The sequence below is a fragment of the Pan paniscus genome, chromosome 7 (assembly GCF_029289425.2).
Source record: "Pan paniscus chromosome 7, NHGRI_mPanPan1-v2.0_pri, whole genome shotgun sequence".
Taxonomy (NCBI): Eukaryota; Metazoa; Chordata; class Mammalia; order Primates; family Hominidae; genus Pan; species Pan paniscus.
In genome coordinates this window covers 119,521,838-119,531,828 of record NC_073256.2, presented here as the reverse complement: position 1 = coordinate 119,531,828, position 9,991 = coordinate 119,521,838, and positions in this window count along the sequence as shown.

Genomic DNA, 9,991 nt, shown 5'->3' with positions numbered 1-9,991 from the left:
TTGAGAAAGCTGTCTAGAGTCACATAGCAGGTAATGGATAGGGATTTAAAGACAGGCCTCCAACTCTAAACCCCATGGTCTTCACCTGCCTTTGATAAGATTTCCAGATTCTTAGTTTTGAAAACACAGTACCAACTTTCAAAAATTTAATATTAAGTTTATAGTTTTACCCACAATGGATAAGTGTATCTGTTTCTCAACATTCTTGCCCAATATTGATTTATTTGTTTTAAAAATGATAAATTTACAATTCCTAAAGTTTGCCTTTCTTTGGACATGTCTTCATATTTTTGTTTTCTAGCTATAGTTCCTCTTTCATATATGGTTCATTTGTGAACAGTACTTTCTTGGGGTTTCATAGTAAGAGAGGGTAGCTCATGAGGAAAGCATCTCTAACTTTCATCTCTTCAAGCGAGAAAGCAAATTTTAGATTAATAAACTCTGAGTGAAATGACAATTCAGAGACCTGATGTAGAACGGCATTTTGGTGAAATGAAGTGGCAAGCCTAAAGTGCCTGTCTACTTTTGGGCTATATTTCAGTAATATGGCTACCAAAGCTACCATGGCTTCCAGAGTACCTGGGAAAAAGTCATTCCTATCTCAGGGAGAGAAATAGCCATACCTCTATGAGCTCCAGATATCCACACAAAGTCATTTATTAATGTGTATTTTCTGTGCTTTTGGGTGAACTCTAGAGCACTATAATTAATTTTTTCCCATTATGCCTTTCAGAAAAACTTCATCCTACAAATTGTGCTTCACCCAGTAAAAATTGGCTTATGCAAATAAAATAATTTGGTAGCAATTAAGTTCAGAAGGCAACACTTTTTGGATGGATTTAAGTTTCACCCTCAAGAGAACCCTACAAAGTGATGAGGTTTTTTTGCAAATTTATCCAAGGAAGAAATACAAAATATCTGAGATTTGTGATAATTTTTCCATGGCATTATTATTAGGAGCAGATGCTTTTTCTTTCTGCATGAGGATGAAGACTCATTTCAGTTAATAAAATCACAAATTTCAGACACTTCTCAGTGAGAATGGAAATAGTTCAATTATGAAGACACTCATTTTTGTGGTACTATGGTTTCTGCTGAATTTAATGAGAAAAACAATTAGGACTGTAATACCCATATTTTCTAAACCCTTTTAAATAAGGCATTAAATCAATCACTAGTCAGTTAATTAATGAAAGTAATCATGATGTTTTAAAAATCAGAAATCTAGGATATGTAGTGACATTAAAAATGTATTTGTGAAAACAAACATTACCTCTATCAGCCTGTGGAATGTTTTATGATTGAGCTTCCTTTGTAGCTCCCTAGTTCCTTCTATAGATTGGCTCATGATGATGAAGATGAAGATGAAGTTGCTGATGACTGATTGATTGATGACAGCTATGCTTTATTAAGGACTTACCATGTGCCAGGAATATTATCTCATTTAATCTCCACCACAGCCATAATAATAAGGGCTGTTATTCTCATTTTACAGATGAGAAAATCAATGCTCAGAGAGATTAATTTGTTCAAGGTCACATGGTTGGTGAGTGGCAGAAATAGGATTCAGACTCAGTATGCTTGACTTGGAAGACCACTTACTTTGCTAGACTAAGTCATGCCAGCTCCACAAGCTTGGATTAGTGTTTGAGGGCTGAATCTTATGTCTTCATTCTGGTGGATACAGCCAAGACAGGATCACTGGCAAAGATCTTTTAATTCTTCTCTGCCTTGCCAAGATCACCTTTTAGGCATTTCTCTGACATCTGATGATACAGAAGTATCTTTATTAGGCCGTCACAGCTCTGTAATTTCACTAAAATGCTTATTTATTAAAGATAAAGATTATTTATTGAAGATACTTGTTTTTATCCCAAGTATATTTGTATTATTAGAAACTGCAAGTGGCATTCCATGACTCAAATATTCCTTTTACTTGAAAAGATGATAAATCTAGCTGTTTATCCTAGAACTTCACACCTTTCAACAATGAGAAATATGGTCACTTTTGCATGGAGTTAATGGGTTGTGCAGAATGTACTTACCCCAAGAATGTGGTGATTCTCTCTGAAGCAAAGGCTTGCCATGGGAACTGTCCATGGTGGTTCCTGGCAGAACTAACAAGTTGTATTAGGAACTTCCAGTGCTGGACAAGGTATTTAATTTCTAGGTAGGTCTCCCCTTCCCCTCAATTCTCAATTTCAATCTCTCTCTCTCTCTGGACAAGGTATTGAATTTCTAGGTAGGTCTGCCCTCCTCCTCAATTCTCAATCTCTCTCTCTCTCTCTCTCTCACACACACACACACACACACACACACACACACACACACACACACTCTTCTTCCATCCTTTCAGTCATGTATTTGTGAATAAGAGCTATTAGGAAAAAGTATAGGTATCTAGCTCACTTACGCCCTTATAATTTAGATTTTGAGATTCTAATTTTCTGATGACTGTAAATTGCTATATGTTTATCACATGATAAAACAATGAAAGAATACCCTTTTATAAGAAAGATCACAGAATATCTACCACACATAAAAATATTTGATGTCTTTAGATTGAATGCCTTGTATTGTTAATCTTTAAATCCAGCCACATAGGCAAAAAGTACTGTAGTTACAGGCCTACTTCAGTTGAATTTCTGAGTATAAGGACCACTTTTTAAGGAGTAAAATAAAACAACCCACTGTGGTCAACTATTTTATGGTTCACCCATGATTTTGGTGCTTCTCTCTACGGTGTCTCTATCTATGGGAAGATTATGCATTCCTACCCTGTTGAACCCAGAAGCGGCCATGTGACTTGCTTTGACCAATCAAGTGTGGGAAACATTCCAGATGTGTTTATTCTAAACAAAACAAAACAAATGTGGGCCACTTCTGAGCAGAAGGTGTTAACAGCCAGCATATACGGTTCACAATGCCATTATGACTGGTAACGTTTCTGATTGAGGTGGCTCCATTAGCCTGAGTCCCAAAGTGAAAATTAATCAAATCAGAGCGGCAGCTGACTCTCAGTGGATGATACGGTTTGAATATATGTCCCTGCCAAACCCCATGTTGAACTTAAATCCCCGATGTTGGTGGTGGGGCTTGGTGGGAGATGTTTGGATCATGGGGGCGCTCATGGCTTGGTGCCTTGTGATAGTGAGTGAGTTCTTAGGAGATCTTGATTTTTAGAAATGTGTGGGACTGCCATCACCCCTTGTTTCTGCTCTGCCATGTGAGACAGTATCTGCTCTTGTTTTGCCTTCCACCATGAGTAAAAGCTCCCTGAGGCCTCCCCAGAAGCCAAGCAGATGGTGGGACCATGCTTGTACAGCCTGTAGAACCATGAGCTAATTAAATTTCTTTTCTTTATAAATTACCCAGTCTTGAGTACTTCTTTACAGCAATGTGAGAACAGCCTAATACAGAAATTAGTACTGAGGAGTAGGACATTGCTATAAAGATAAGGAAGCACCCTTAGAACTGGGCAATGGGCAGAAGTTGAAAGAGTTGGGAGGGCTCAGAAGAAGAGAGAAATATGAGGGAAAGTTTGGAACTTCTTAGATACTGGTTAAATGGTTGTAACCAAAATGTTGATAGTAATATGAATAGTGAAGGCCAGGCTGAAGAGGTCTCAGATGGAAATGAGGAACATATTGGGAACTGTAGCAAAGATCACCTTTATTATGCCTTAGCAAGGAACTTGGATGTGTTGTGTCCATGCCCTAGGAAGTCTGTGGAGGTCTGAACTAAATAGTAATGATTTAGGGAATCTGGTGGAAGAAATTGCTAAGCAGCAATGTGTTCAAGAGGTGACCTGCTGCTTTTAATAACCCACACTCAGAGGCAGGATCAAATAAATGACTTAAAGTTGGAATTTATATTTAAAAGGAAAGTAGAGCATAAAAGTTTGGAGAATTTGCAGCCTGGCCACGTGCCAGACAGAGAAAAAGCTTTTTGGATAGAGGAATTCAAGCAGGCTGTAGAGCAACCACTTACGAGATATATTTGCATGACTGAAAAAGAGCCAGGTGCTGATAGCCAAGACAACAGGAAAAAAATCCTCAAAGGCATTTCAGAGACCTTCCAGGTAGCCCCTCCCGTCACAGGTACAGAGGCCTAGGAGGGAAGAATGGTTTCATGGGCCAGCCCCAGGGCCCCGCTGCCCTGGGCAGCTGTGGGACACTGCTCCCTGCATCCTGGCTGCTCTGGCTCCAGCCATGGCTCAAAGGGCCCCAGGTACAACATGGGCTGCTACCCCAGAGGGCACAAGCTGTAAGCCTTGGTGGCTTCCATATGGTGTTAAGCCTGTAGGCACACAGAGTGCAAGAATGAAGGAGGCTTGGCATCCTCTGTCTGTATTTCAGAGGATGTATGAGAAAGCCTAGGTGCCTGGTGCAGAGGCAGAGCCCTCACAGAGAACCTCTGCTAGGGCAGTGTGGAGGGGAAATGTGGGGTTGTAGGGTCCACACGAAGTGCCCACTGGGGCACTGCCTAGTGGAGCTATGGGAAGGGGCCCACTGTCCTCCAGATCCCAGAAAGTAGATCCACCTGCAGCTTGCACTCTGCACCTGGAAAAGCTGCAGGCACTCAACAACCTTTGAGAGAAGCCATGGGGGAATGTACCCTACAAAGCTGAAGGGGCAGAGCTGCCCAAAGAGTCCTTGAAGTGGTGTGTTCTGGATCTGGGACATAGAGTCAAAAGAAATTACTTTGGAGCTTTAGGATTTAATGACTGCCCTACTGGATTTTGAACTTGCATGGGGCCTGTAGCCTCTTTGTTTCGGCTGATTTCTCTCTTTTGGAACAGGAATGCTTACCCAATGCCTGTACTCCCATTGTATCTTGGAAGTAACTAACTTATTTTGATTTTACATGCTCATAGGTGAAAGGCGCTCATTTCCAGATGAGACTGTGAACTTGGGTCTTTTGATTGAGTTGATGCTGAAATGAATTAAGACTCTAGGGGACTGTTGGTAAGGCATGATTATATTTTGCAATGTGAGGAGCACATGAGATTTGGAGGGTCAGGGGAGGAATGATATGGTTTGAATATATGTCCTCACCAAATCTCATGTTGAACTGTAATCCTTAGTGTTGGAGGTGGGGCCTGGTGGGAGGTGTTTGGGTAATGGAGGTGTGTTATGCCCAGACCGTTAGTTCCTCAAAGAAGACTACCAGAGTCCAGAGTCAAAGCCAAGCGGCAAGGATCTTTACTACAAGTTCGAACCTGGTCCCTCCATTCCACAGCATACAAGAGGGCCCTGAACAACACGAGTGTTTGCTTTTTATAGCCTGAAAGTTACAGGGGAACAAAGGAATTCTTTTGGTTCCTGCTCTTTCAGTAAAACTTTGAACGGCTGTCTCCTTATCGGAGACTTTCCTGGTGGTGTTTGTACTGGGCTCAGGAAGTTTGAGAGATATATGGCGATATGTGGTGGGATAGGAGGATGGGATGTGTTTGTACTGGGCTTGTTTGTTTTGAGCCTAGGGCTGAGGAATGTGCCTGGCTCCTTTCAGTGGATCCCTCATGGCTTTATGCTGTCCTTGTAATGATGCTTGAGTTCTCAGGAGATCTAGTTTTGTAGAAATATGTGACACCTCCCTCCCTGACTGTCTCTTGCTCTTGCTCTGCCATAAGATGCCCACTCCCGCTTCTGCTTCTACCATGAGTAAAAGCTCCCTGAGGCCTCCCCAGAAGCTCAGCAGATGCCAGTGCCATGTTTGTACAGCCTGCAGAGCCATGAGCCAATTAAGCCTCTTTTCTTTATAAAGTACCCAGTCTCTGGTATTTCTTTAGAGCAATGAAAGAACGGCCGAACACACTGGATAAGTAGAATGAGGGAGAAACAAACCCTGTTATTATAAGCCACCGGGTAGGTAGAGCCATGTTTTGCTGCATCCTGGCTTATCCTGACTGATGCACTCATCCACTCCTGTTAGCCATCACAAATCCCCCAGGGAAAAAGTCAGTCATAAAATAAATTTCTAGTGGGGATACATAGTAGACTTTGAATTTAACATAATAAAAACCCATATGTATTACAAAACTCTCAACCTTCTTTTCTTTCATGCTGGCTAGAACCAATCCCTCTTTCCCATCCTAGGACATTCCAGATAGCACTGCAGACCAGTTTCTTGGCTGTCTGGAAGACACTTTTGGGTGCCTAATATGCCAAGGAAGAGCAGGTGGAGGTAGCTGTGAGAATTCCCGTCGCTATGTACAATATTTCCCTTTAAAAACAACAAAGTTGCCTAAAATCAAAAGGAAAGTCTAATTGTACCCAGTACTAACCTAAAATTAAAGTAATTCCTTGTTTTCTTTTCTATCATATTTACTTTGTTACATGATTTTTGCCCATCCTTTAAATCCATATGTCCCTTTTGTCCCTTTCTCAGATCTTTATTTACTTATTTATTTTGAGACGGAGTCTCGCTCTGTTGCCCAGGCTGGAGCACAGTGGCACAATCTCGGCTCACTGCAAGCTCCACCTCCTGGATTCATGCCATTCTTCTGCCTCAGCCTCCCGAGTAGCTGGGACTACAGGTGCCCGCCACCATGCCTGGCTAATTTTTTTGTATTTTCAGTAGAGACGGGGTTTCACTGTGTTAGCCAGGATGGTCTCAATCTCCTGACCTCGTGATCCACCCGCCTCGGCCTCCCAAAGTGCTGGGATTACAGGCATGAGCCACTGAGCCCAGCCTCTCAGATCTTTTTAACCCTGATATTCCATTTCTCTTTCCAAGCTTCTGACCAACTTGTCAAGCCATTGCCACTCTGCATGAACCTGCATATATTCTTAATGCAGGCCACTTCTTTTTCCACATAAAGTGGGTAGCTAGGTGCACTCCCTAGAACTCTGCCCATTGGGAGGACCTCCCTATCTTCCAGAGCCATAACGAAGTGGTGGTGAAAGTCAGCAGCAGACTCACCTGATCATGCCAAGCCAACCCATCCATGAAACAGGACTAGCCTACTTTCATCCTCGTTGAAAAGCTTCCCCACCTGCATGTAGCCCTAGGTGTGAGCAGGGGCCCAGAAGCAGAGGGGTTCTGGGCCTTCCCCATGTGCTGCTTACTTATGCCCTCTGGCCTTGGTTGTGTCGGATCCTGGACACACCACTTCCATCTTATGAAGGATTGCTCACCTTTGACAGAACCTGCCTCCTGATGGGCAGCTCTGATTGCATGGTCACTTAATGGTCCATGCTCTATTTTTACTAAGATGAGATATGTTTTCTCTACTGAGGCTCAGTAGTGTACTAATAGCTGCTTTTGGGTCATGCATAGTGCGTGGTTCTCTGCTGCAGATGGCATGCCCCTGCTCAAAAATATTAGGGGTCTACACTGCAATGCTCCTATTATAGCTTGTGATGAAACACCTCACAGCATCTTTTCTTACCACAGATACTTCAAGCACCATAGGGACTACTGGGTTGTATGGTTCAAGAAGCAGGGCTACTTGACCCTCAGCCTGAATCTACTTCAGAGTCTTTTCTTGCCCAGGGCCCCACTTAAAGCTGGCAGCCTCTGGGCTATCCAATAGATGGGATGGAACAATATTCCAAATGTGCTGTACCAGAACCCCAAAACACCTACCAAATGTGTTTCTTTCTTAATGATGGAAGGTGTGAGATGCAAACATTTGTATTTTATTTTGGAGAGGATGTCCCAGCATGCCCTGGATCAATCTAGAATCTTCACTTATATGGTGGTCCCCTGCATCTTTGTAGAATTTACCTCTCACCCCTGGAGACTTTATGTCTTCCATGCTCCAACATACTTCCTACTCCTGGATGATCAGTTCTGATTAACCTGACATTACTGATGTTGGGGACCAAACCAATGTTCTTCAGAGTGTCAGGCCATCCAGGTGCCCTCAGACTGTATTATGCCAGAAGGTAATAGAGTTTTCATAGCCCTGGGCCAGAACATAACCATGTAGAGTTTTCTGTCCTGTGCGATTGTGAACTACTTATCCCTCTTCCTGGTAGGAATGAACAAGAACACAGATATCAGGTCAGTGGCCACGTACAACGTGCTGGAGGCCATGGTTAATCTGCTGTGGTAGAGATATCATGTCGGACACAGCAGCTGCAATTGGGGCTACTACTTTGTTGAGTCTGCTGTAGTCTATTCTTATCTACCATGTCCCATCTTGTTTTAGTAGAGGCCACGTGGCGAATTAAAGGAGGATATAGAAGGACCACCAACCCTGAATTCGTTAAAAGCTTTTGAAAGTGGCGCTAATCTGTGTCACTTCCCCTAGAAGTAGCCCTATTTTTTATATACTCTCTTAGTCAGAGGTTTGGGGCAGTTTCAGAGACTTCTACTTGACCTTTTTCCCTAGAATATCTTACCTCACAGGTCAAGGAACCAGTGTAAAGCATTTGATTCTACCAACTATCAGGTATCTCCATTCTAGTTATTCATGTGAAGATTGGAAAAACAGGTAGCTGTCTGTACCCAGTGGGCCCACTATGAGCCAGACTTGGGCCAGGACCCCATTTATTGCCTGGTCCCAGGCTATGAGGGCGCCTAGGGTTTCTGAGTATCAATTTCAGTATAGAAATCTTTGAAAAGTCTGGGCACTCCCATTTCTCCAATGTATAACTATCCTAGTAAATAGAAGTAGATCCCTTTGGGGGAGAGACCGGGGAATTACTACTGAATACACTTGCTACAGTGTTGCAGGGTCACATTCTCATGGGCACAACGAACAGTTCAAGAATAGGCCAATGATAGGCAAAGATAGTCATCAGGAATCCTGGGAAAGACTCTTACTCTCTTCTTGTTGGACATGAAGGAGAGAGGATGTAATAGCTCAAACTGCCACAGTCATCTATGACCACATGAGACCAGAGGATGGAACCAACACTGATGAAGTGGAGACAGAGAAATGCAGGGAGTGGGGATCTTATTTAGATGACATCACTTGAGTCCTACATCAAGTTGCACCTGAAGCCACACTGAAGTGAGCCACTACATTCCCTAGTCTATTCTTCATCCAGTTTGGATTGTGCTTACTGTCCTACCTGGCACATTGAGGGAAATGGGCATTTGTAACAAGAAGGAAAAAAGAGTTTTCTGTGAATTTTTCATGTTAAGTTAGGGCAATGGTTGGGTTGTGGATAAGGTCATGTGGCAGAATAAACTAGGGAGCTTTTCTTTTTTTTTTTTTTTTGAGACAGTCTTGCTCTATCACCCAGGCTGGAGTGCAGTGGCACGATCTCAGCTCACTGCAACCTCCACCTCCTGGATTCAAGCGATTCTCCTGTTCAAGCCACCTGAGTAGCTGGGACTATAGGCTAATTTTAGTAGAGACAGGGTTTTGCCATGTCCAGGCTGGCCTTGAATGCCTGACCTCAAGCAATCTGCCCACCTTAGCTTCCCAAAATGCTGGAATTACAGGCATGAGCCACCGTGCCCAGCCATTTTCAAACTACTCTTGCCCGCTTTCTCTACCAGGGCCCATTCTAGAATCACCTCTCTTTCTCTCTCTCTCCCTCCCTCCCTATCTCCCTCCCTCCCTCTCTCCCTCCCTGTCTCTCTGTGTGTGTGTGTGTGTGCATGCACATATTTATGAATGTGAAAAGTTTAAATCACCTCCCCCAGGTGATTCTGATGCAGCCCAGACAAACCCCTGGACTCCTTGAACTGAGAGTGGAACAGATTCTGCTGCCCATATCCTGGCCTTGAACATAATGCCTTGTTAATTCCATGGGCCCAGTGTGTCACTGAGGACCTCCACAAAAACCTCACTTGCTAACTTTATTCAAAGGACTGAGCACTCCACCCCCTCCTAGGCCTTCTGTGGCATTCTGTCTTCCAGCTCTCCCTCCTCTGAGAGAACTACCTGTGGGCTCTTACTTTCCCTTTATCCCCATCTCTGCTCTTAGGACTCTATTCAGGTCAAACTTTTAGGTTCTATGAACTCATCTAGTCACAGAACTAAGGAATTCAAGGTGTGAATTCACAATGCAATTCCCACTGACAAGAA